Genomic DNA, 10,565 nt, shown 5'->3' on the forward strand with positions numbered 1-10,565 from the left:
TTAGACCGTGAGCCCGTCACTGGGCAGGGATCGTCTCTGTCGCCGAATCGTCCATTCCAAGCGCTTAGTCCAGTGCTCTGCACATTGTGAGCGCTCAGTAAATACGATTGAATGAAGGGATGAATAATTTATCAAGCGTTGACTACGTGCCAAGCACTGGACTCACCCCTGGCGTCGACGCAAGTTAATCCAGTCCGATTTGGGGCTCGCGGGCTAAGCAGGAGGGAGAACGGGGGCGGAGGTTTATCGCGGGCAGGGAACGCGTCGGCTAATTCCGTTGTATCGCGCTCCCCCAAGCACTTAGTAGAGCGCTCTGCACATAGTAAGCGCTCCATAAATACCGGGAATTGATCGATCGATCGAATCCCCGCTTTGCAGATGGAGGGAACCGAGGCCTCGAGAAGCGGAGTGACTTGTCCGAGGTCACACGGCAGGCCAGGGTCAGAGCCGGGGGATTAGATGAGCGGCGTGGCTCGGTGGAACGAGCCCAGGTCACGGGTTCGAATCCCGGCTCCGCCACTTGGCAGCTGTGGGACCGTGGGCAAGTCCCTTCACTTCTCTGGGCCTCAGTTCCTTCATCTGTAAAATGGGGATCCACGTGGGACAACGTGATGACCCTGGATCTCCCCCAGCGCTTAGTGCTCGGCACGTAGTGAGCGCTTAACAAATACCAACATTATTATTATTAGAACTCGGGCCCTCCGACTCCCAGGCCCCGGGCCCTTTCCAGCGGGCCCCACCGATTCTTTCTTGCCGTCTGAAGGGCTCCCATTTTTATTGAGACGATTTTATTACCACTTAAAGAGTAGGCATATTAAATTAATGTGTACTTGCCCAAACTGCAGGGATTAAAGGTATTTAAAGCTATTTATTGCCCGGTCGCTGTTTCGGAAAGAGATCGGTACAACTGTCGAGGCGGGGATTAAGGGCCGGGCCTGAAAAGACTCCGGGGAGATGGCTCAGCTGTGAGAAAAATGCACCTCCACCGGGTGCCCGTCGGGTGACCTTGGACAAGTCACTTCACTTCCCTGGGCCCCAGCTTCCTCATCTGTAAAATGGGGATTGAAAACCTGTGCTCCCTCCTACTTGGATGGGGAACCCCCCCCCCCCCCCCCCCCCCCCCCCCGTGGAAAACCGATGATCTTTTTGAGGAAAATGGGGGCCTGGCGGGTCGAGCCCGGGCCCGGGAGTCCGGAGGACCTGGGTTCTCATTCCGGCTCTGCCCGCTTGTCTGCCGTGTGACCTTGGAGAAGTCACTTCACCTCTCCGGGCCTCGGTTCTGTAAAATGGGGGTGAAGACCGTGAGCCCCTTGGGGGACAGGGACTGCGTCCAACTGGATTGATGCTTAGTACAGTCCTTGGCACGTAGCAAGCGCTTAATACTTACACTATTATTATTATTGTTATTGTTGTTAATTACTCCTAAGACCTTATATGGGACACCACTGGAGAATGCTAAAGAGGAACTCGACTCCCTCGAAAACTCCTTGAGAGGTATTCAGGGGTCCTGGTCTAATCTGTAGACTGCAAACTCTTGTAATAATAATAATGACGACGATGGCATTTGTTAAGCGCTTACTATGTGTCGAGCACTGTTCTAAGCGCTGGGGGAGAGTAATTCTATTTATCGTGATAATGTTGTCTTGTTTCGGTTTCGTTCTGTTTTGCTCTGCCATCTGTCTCCCCCGATTAGACCGCGAGCCCGTCACTGGGCAGCGATGGTCTCTATCTGTTGCCGAATCGTCCATTCCAAGCGCTTAGTCCAGTGCTCTGCACAGAGTAAGCGCTCAGTAAATACTGTTGAATGAATGAATGAATACAAGGTCATCAGGTTCGTTCATTCAATCGTATTTATTGAGCACTTGGTGGTCCCACATGGGGCTCGTAGTCTTAATCCCCGTTTTACAGATGAGGTCACTGAGGCCCAGAGAATGCAATAATAATAACGATGATGGGATTTAAGCGCTTACTCGGGGCCAAGCACTGTTCTAAGCACTGGGGTAAATACAAGGTCATCAGGTTGTCCCACGTGGGGCTGGCAGTCTTCATCCCCATGTTGCAGATGAGGTCACTGAGGCCCAGGGAAGTGACGTGACTTACCCAAGGTCACACAGCAGACAAGTGGATTAGAACCCACGACCTCTGACTCCCAAGCCCGGGCTCTTGCCACTAGGCCATGCTGCTCCTCTTATCTACCCAGCGCTTAGAAGCAGCAGCCTGGCGTAGTGGGTACAGCCCGGGGCTGGGAGTCAGAAGGTCACGGGTTCTAATGCCGGCTCTGCTGTGTGACCGTGGGCAAGTCATTTCCCTTCCTCTGGGCCTCAGTTCCCTCATCTGGAAAATGGGGATGGAGACGGCGAGCCCCACGTGGGACGGGGACTGTGTCCAGCCCGATCTGCTTATATCCACCTCATTGCCTAACACAGTGCCTGGCACATAGTTAGGCGCTTAACAAATACCATAATAATAATAATAACAGCGTCTGGCACATATTAAGCACTTAAACACCATAATCATCATAAATATTCTTATCAACAGTGCCAGGCCCACTAGCGAGCACTGAACCAACACCGCAGTTGCGTGGCTCAGTGGAAAGATCCCGGGCTTGGGAGTCAGAGATCATGGGTTCGAATCCCGGCTCCGCCCCTCGTCAGCCGTGTGACCGTGGGCGAGTCACTTCACTTCTCTGGGCCTCAGTTCCCTCATCTGGAAAATGGGGATTAACTGGGAGCCTCATGTGGGACAACCTGATGACCCTGTATCTCCCCCAGCGCTTAGAACGGGGTTCTGCACGTAGTAAGCGCTTAACAAATACCAACATTATCATTATTAACATTATTATTATCATCACGGGTATTACCGATGCGCATCGACGGAGGGGGCCGTGGTAACGGGATCCGTCGTAGCGGGGCCGGGGTTCTCGGCGCCTCCCGTCCCGGCGTGTTCTGCGGCCCCTCCGGGATCCCACGGGGGCGGGCCCGTCCACGGACCCTGCCGGCCCCCCCCCGAAGACCCTCCTCTAAAGCCTCCCGTCCCCTCGGCCCCTCCTCCGTCACCCGGCCGCTCTCCTCCTCCACCCCGGCCGGCACGCTCCGCTCCCCTCACGCCAACCTTCTCCCCGGGCCTCCGTCTCGCCCCCGACCCCTGGCCCCCGGCCCGTCTCCGGCCCGGAAGGCCCTCCCTCCTCAAATGGGGCACGCCATCGCTCTCCCCGCTTCCAAGCCTTATCTTCTCATTATTATGATCATTCTCAATGGAAAGAGCCCGGGCTTGGGAGTCAGAGGTCATGGGTTCCAATCCCGGCCCTGCCACTTGTCAGCTGGGTGACTGTGGGCGAGTCACTTCATTTCTCTGGGCCTCAGTTCCCTCATCTGGAAAATGGGGATTAAGACGGTGAGCCTCGTGTGGGACAACCTAATCACCCTGTATACCCCAGCGCTTAGAACAGTGCTCTGCACATAGTAAGCGCTTAATAAATACCAACATTATCATCTTCGCAGTCCACCTCCTCCCAGAGGCCTTCCCCGACTGCGCCCCCCCCCCCCCCTTTCCTCATCTCCCGCTCCCTTCCGCGTCGCCCCGACGCGCTCCCTTTCTTCGCCGCCCCCCTCCCGGCCCCGCGCCGCTTCCGTCCCTCTCCGTCATTTTACTTATTTCCATTCACGTCTGTCTCCCCGCCTAGGGATGGTCTCTATCTGTTGCCGAATCGTCCATACAGTGCTCTGCCCAGAGTAAGCGCTCAATAAATACGACCGAATGAATTAATTTAGACTCAAAGCTCATCACGGGTAGGGAACGGGTCCGTTATGTGGTTCGACCGTCCTCTCAAGCGCTTAATGCAGTCGGGAAACCGCACGGCTTAGCGGCAAGAGGCCGGGCTTGGGAGTCAGAGGGCGTGGGTTCTAATCCCGCCCCCGCCACTGGTCCGCTGTGTGACCTTGGGCAAGTCGCTTCTCTTCTCTGGGCCTCAGCGACCTCAGCTGGAAAATGGAGATTGAGGCTGTGAGCCCCATGTGGGACAGGGACTGGGTCCAACCTAATACGCTGTATCTACCCCAGCGCTTAGTACAGTGCTCGGCACATAGTAAGCGCTTAACAGATACCACAATTATTATTCTGCCTGTAGTAATCACTCAATAAATACGACCGACTCACCAGAGTTTGCCCTCGCTCCCCGCAACGGGAGGAGGGTGGGGGAAGCTACCCTCGACGTGGATAAGGTCGTCAGAGGCCCTGGTGACTGCCGTCTGCTAAGCAGCGTGGCTCAGTGGAAGGAGCCCGGGCTGGGGAGTCAGAGGTCACGGGTTCGAATCCCTGCTCTGCCACTTGTCAGCTGTGTGACTGTGGGCAAGTCACTTCACTTCTCTGGGCCTCAGTGACCTCACCTGTAAAATGGGGATTAAGACTACGAGCCTCGCGTGGGACGACCCGATGACCCCCGTATCTCCCCCGGCGCTTAGGACGGTGCTCGGCCCGTAGTAGGCGCTTAACGGATACCGACATTATCATTGTTATGTGCCAGGCACTGTACTAAGCGCTGGGGTAGATCCAAGTTAATCGGGTTGGACACAGGCTCTGTCCCACAAGGGGTTCACATTCTCAATCCCCATTTGACAGATGAGGTAAACTGGCCCAGAGAAGTGAAGGGGCTTGCCCCCCCGTCACGCAGCAGACCGGTGGAGAAGCCGGGGTTCCGACCGCCAGGCCGGGGCTGGAGCCCCTAGGCCCCACGGCTCCTTCGGAGGGAGCCGGAGCCAGGGTCCCTCATGGGCAGCCCGGGGTCCGACGTGCTGTGAGCGACCAAGGAGTCAGCACTAAAAGAGCGGGATTCCGCCAACTAGCCCTCCTCCCGCTCCCCTAGCCCGGCTCTCTTCTCCAGCCCCGGGCTACCGACCCTGCTCCCTCCCCCAGCCCGGGCTCCCTTCCCCACACCCCCCTGGCGGCCTGGGCTCCCCTCCCCCCCAGCCTGGCCTCCTCAACCCCAACCCCCTCCAGCTGGGGCTACCGCCCGCCCCGCTCCAACTTCTAGCCCAGGCTACATCTCCCATTTCCTCCCCCAGCCCAGGCTACCGCCCCTGCTCGCTCCTTACTAATGTTGGTATTTGTTAAGCGCTCACTATGGGCCGAGCACCGTTCTAAGCGCTGGGGTAGACACAGGGGAATCGGGTCGTCCCCCGTGGGGCTCCCGGTCTTCATCCCCATTTTCCAGATGAGGTCACTGAGGCACCGAGAAGTGAAGTGACTGGCCCAAAGTCACACAGCTGACAAGCGGTAGAGCCGGGGTTCGAACCCATGACCTCCGACTCCAAAGCCCGTGCTCTTTCCAGTGAGCCACGCTGCTTCTCCTTCAGCCCGGGCTACCTCCCCCGCTCCCCCGTCCAGCCAGGGCTACCTTCTCTGGCTTCCTCGGCTTCCAGGCCGGGGCTACCTCCTCCTTGGGCCCCGACTCCCTCCCTTCCCCGGTCCCCCGGCCCAGGCCACCCCCGCTCCTGCTCCCCTCGTCCCCCCCAACCCCTCCGTCCTCTAGGCCCCGCCGGCCCGGCCACCCCCGACCCAGGAGAGCGGCCCGTTCAAGTCCCGGCCGGCCCGGCCCAGTGCGGTCGGGCCCGGTGCGACGGGTGAAACGCGGTCGGGGCCTCCAGGCCCGCCCAGGGGACGGCCTCTGCTGCAAGGAGAGAACCGGCCCGACGGACGTGACCGCGGCCCGGCCGACACCGGGGGCGGGAAGCCACGGCGTCCCAGCGCGGCCGACACCCCCGCGAGGGCAAAGGCACACCCACCCACCCCCCTTCCACCACACAACTGCCCGGAGCAGGTCGGGAAGCGGAGTCACGCACACCGAGGCCCGCACGGACACAGGCCCGCACGCGCCGCTTGCCTGCGGAGCACGGCGGAGGGGCAGGCCGAGAGGCAAAGGAACACACGTCCGGCACGGCCGACGCGGGCGGGCCGGAGCGAAGGAACGCGCCGAGACACACGTGCGCACGCAGGCGTCCCGACCCGCAGGGGACCCCCTCACCCATTCTGCTTCGAGGACGGAGCCTGGGCGGTCACCCCCGGGGACCCCTGCGTCCCAGCGGGAGCCCCCCGGGGGCGGGGGGTAGCGGCGACCGGTCACCCGAAGACCCCCCGACTGGGTCACAGAGGCCCCCGCCCCGATCCCAGGCCTTCCCAGTGCTCCGGCTAACTCCAGTAGAGAAGCGGGGGGATGCGGGGGGTAACGGGGAGCGGGGGTCCAGCTCCGGCCTGGAGCCCCGCGACCCCTCCTGAAGCTCACCCGGACCCCCGAGACCCCCCGTCCTCGTCCCGGCGCCGTGGTCTCCGGCTCTAAATGGGGGCCGGGGGAGAGAAGCGGGGCTCGGAATCGGAAGGACAGAGGCCGGGGGGAGGTGAGAACCCCGTGTCAGCTGTGTGACTGTGGGCAGGTCGCTTCGCTTCTCTGTGCCTCGGTTCCCTCATCTGTAAAATGGGGATGAAGACTGTGAGCCTCACGTGGGAACAACCTCATTCCCAACTATCTACCCAGCGCTTAGAACAGTGCTCTGAACGTAGTAAGCGCTTAACAAATACCAACATTATTATTATTAAGACAGACGGAGAGACAGAGAAAGTAATAATGGTGGCATTTGTATTTGTTAAGCGCTTCCTATGTGCAGAGTACCGTTCTAAGCGCCGGGGGGGGGGATACAAGGTGATCAGGTTGTCCCACCTGGGGCTCACAATCTTCATCCCCATTTTACAGATGAGGTAACTGAGGCCCAGAGAAGTGAAGCGACTTGCCCAAAGTCACACAGCTGGCAAGTGGCGGAGCGGGGATTAGAAAGGTCATGGGTTCGAACCCCGCCTCTGCCCCTTGGCAGCTGTGTGACTGTGGGCAAGTCACTTCACTTCTCTGTGCCTCAGTTCCCTCATCTGTAAAATGAGGATTAAGACTGTGAGCCCCACGTGGGACAACCTGATTCCCCTGTGTCTACCCCAGCGCTTAGAACAGTGCTCGGCACATAGTAAGCGCTTAACAAATACCAACATTATTATGGAGAAGCAGCGTGGCTCAGGAGAAGCAGCGTGGCTCAGTGGAAAGAGCACGGGCTTTGGAGTCAGGGCTCATGAGTTCGAATCCCAGCTCTGCCACTTGTCGGCTGTGTGACTGTGGGCAAGTCACTTAACTTCTCTGTGCCTCAGTTCCCTCATCTGTAAAATGGGGATTAAGACTGTGAGCCCCACGTGGGACAACCTGATTCCCCTATGTCTACCCCAGTGCTTAGAACAGTGCTCGGCACATAGTAAGCGCTTAATAAATACCAACATTATTATTATTAACCCATGACCTCTGACTCCCAAGCCCGGGCTCTTGCCACTGAGCCACGCTGCGTCTCTGTGAGTGTGTGGGTGCGTGTGTGTTCACATGCAATCTTCCCCCCCTTCCTCTCTGTCCCGCAGCCTTTCGGGGTTACCCCCCCCCCCCCGTCTGATTTTCCCACTCAATCTTCAAGATTTTTCACCCCCCCAACCCCAAGGGTCTGTTGGGATTTGCGGGCTCCGGCCTGGAAGTCAGAAGGTCCCAGGTTCTAATCCCGGCTCTGCCACTTGTCTGCTGTGTGGCCTGGAGCAAATCACCTGCCTTCTCTGCGCCTCAGTTCCCTCATCTTTAAAATGGGGATGGAGACCGTGAGCCCCACGGGGGACAACCCGATCACCTTGTATCAAACCCCAGCGCTTAGAACGGTGCTTTGCACTTAATAAGCGCTTAACAAATACAATTATTATTATTATTCTCTTGAGCCTGGCACATAGTAAGTGCTTAACAAACACCATAATCATTAGTATTAATATTACGGATGCGGACCTAAGCGGTGTGGGACTGGGACGGGGGACGAAAAAAGGGATGTAAAACGAGGATTCGGACTGTGACCCCACGCGGGACAGGAACTGTGTCCAACCCCATTTGCTTGTATCCACCCCAGTGCTTAGTAATGATGATAAGAATGTTGGCATTCGTTAAGCCGCGCGGCTCAGTGGAAAGAGCCCGGGCTTGGGAGTCGGAGGTCATGGGTTCGAATCCCAGCTCTGCCACTTGGCAGCCTTGTGACTGTGGGCGAGTCACTTCACTTCTCTGGGCCTCAGTTCCCTCATCTGGAAAATGGGGGTGCAGACCGGGAGCCTCACGTGGGACGACCCGATGACCCTGTATCTCCCCCAGCACTTAGACCAGTGCTCTGCATGTAGTAAGTGCTTAAATACCAACATTATTATTATTATTATTTGCTAAGCGCTTACTAGGTGCCAGGCACTGTACTAAGTGCCGGGGTGGATGTAAATAAATCGGATTGGTCTCAGTGCCCGTCCCATGTGGGGCTCACAGTCTGTAAGCTCGTTGTAATAATAATGATGAGGTTGGTATTTGTTAATAGTAATGTTGGTATCTGTTAAGCGCTTACTATGTGGAGAGCACTGTTCTAAGCGCTGGGGGAGATCCAGGGTCATCGGGTTGGCCCACGTGAGACTCACAGTCTTCATCCTCATTTTCCAGATGAGGTCACTGAGGCCCAGGGAAGTGAAGTGACTCGCCCCCAGTCACACGGCTGACAAGCGGCAGAGCCGGGATTCGAACGCATGACCTCCGACTCCCAAGCCCGGGCTCTTTCCACTGAGCCGCGCTGCTGAGCGGGGAATGTGTCTATTGTGGTGTGACTGCCCCAACGTGACCCCGGGGTGCCCAGCATCTCAAGGTCAGATGCGATCTCGTGACCACCCCCCAGCTCCCTCTCTGCCCCCCTTTCCCTCTGCTCCTTGCCCCTCTCCCTTCCCCTCAGCACTCTGCTCATTTGTATCTATTATTTACGACCCTATTTATTCGGTTAACGAGGCGTCCATCCCCTTGATTCTATTTATCGTGATGAAGTTGTCTTGTTTTTGTCCGTCCGTCTCCCCCGATTAGACTGTGAGCCCGTCAGTGGGCGGGGATGGTCTCTATCTGTTGCCAAATTGTACCTTCCGAGCGCTTAGTCCAGTGCTCTGCACATAGTAAGCGCTCAATAGATACTAGTGAATGAATGAATGAACGACACCGCGCCCCACAACGCAAACCGCTCGACTGACAGCCCAAGCCGGGAACCCAGGAGGTGTCCCTCGCCCCCGTGTCAATCAGATTAGGTACGGAGGGGGGATGGCAGAGATTGGGTAAACCGAGGCCGGAAGCTGGAATGGCCTGGGGGCCCGGGTGATGAATACCTCCTGGGCCGCGGACCGACCCTCGTGGCGGCGGGCCGCGGGTCGCCCCTGCCCCGAGCGGGAGACGCCCGCTCGGCCTGCACCGAGTGAGGAGCCGTGGGATGGGGGAGCGTCCCGTCCCGCTGCCGAACTGTCCATTCCAAGCGCTCAGTCCGGTGCTCTGCACGTGGGAAGCGCTCAAAGGATACTACCGAATGAACGCTCCCGGGGCTGGAAGCCCGGCGCTTCGCCACGGGCGTCTACCGCGTGAGCGGATCCCTCCCCGCGTGCCAACAGAACGTAGGTGGATTCCGCCTGGGTGGGACCTGGGGGTTTCGCCACGCACGGGTAACACACAGATATACTCCTCCCGATAGGGAGGCTCTGATATCATCAAATGATGACATTCCTCCCGAAAGGGAGGTTCAATCTGCCGCGTCGCAAATAATCGAGTAATTTCAATTCTCCTCGCGCAATAACATTGGATAAAACTCAGCCTTTCTGTCCCCGGTCTCTCTCTCTCGCCGCGCTGATTCCCGTCCCCGGGCGACGATTATACTCTCCCAAGCGCTCGCCACGCTGCGCTGCACGCAGTAAGCGCTCGGTAAATACGACCGAACCAACGAGGCGACTGAGGCCCAGAGAGGCGGAGCGGCTTGCCCGAGGTCACACAGCAGGCAAGCGGCAGAGCCGGCAGAGTCTGTCAGGTGGGGATGCCGACCGCGAGCCCCGGGTCGGACTCGGACTTGCCTCCGCCCCAGCGCCCGGTCCAGCGCCCGGCGCGCAGCAAGCGCTCGACGACGACCGTCCGGCCCCGCGGAAGCAAGACAGGCGGCGCGGTGCCATCTTCGGGACATTTATTAGCCCACCGGCCCTCCCCGTCGGAGACCAAGAGTGAAAGCCCACGCGCACGCTTACGCGCGCGACGTACACGGAGCCCGCCCACGCCAGGAGGACGCACCCGTCCCGGCTCACCCCGGCCGTGGGGGAGACCGGTCGGTCCGGTGGGCGTGGGGAGCGGGGGGATCCCTGAGCTGGGCCCGGCGGGGGGCGGGGGGGGTCGGTGGCCGCCTCTCAGCTCCGGCCCCCGCCCCGCGACCCGAGCGTCTTCCTTCTGCCTGGGCCTCGGTCTCCCCCGGGAGCAAGCGGTGGGAGGGCAAGGGGAGCGGCCCCGTCCCGCCCCACCCCCGGACCCTCGGGACGGGTTCGGCGGCCACCCCCACCCGCCGGCGGGTCGAGGACCCCCGGCCCCGACGGTCTGGGGGCGCGGAAACCTCGGGACCACCGCCAGAGGCCAGGAGGGACGGTGGGCGGTGCCCGCCCTCCCTTCTCTTCCCCCACCACGCCTTCCTCTT

Source organism: Ornithorhynchus anatinus, chromosome 3 (assembly GCF_004115215.2).
Source record: "Ornithorhynchus anatinus isolate Pmale09 chromosome 3, mOrnAna1.pri.v4, whole genome shotgun sequence".
NCBI lineage: Eukaryota > Metazoa > Chordata > Mammalia > Monotremata > Ornithorhynchidae > Ornithorhynchus > Ornithorhynchus anatinus.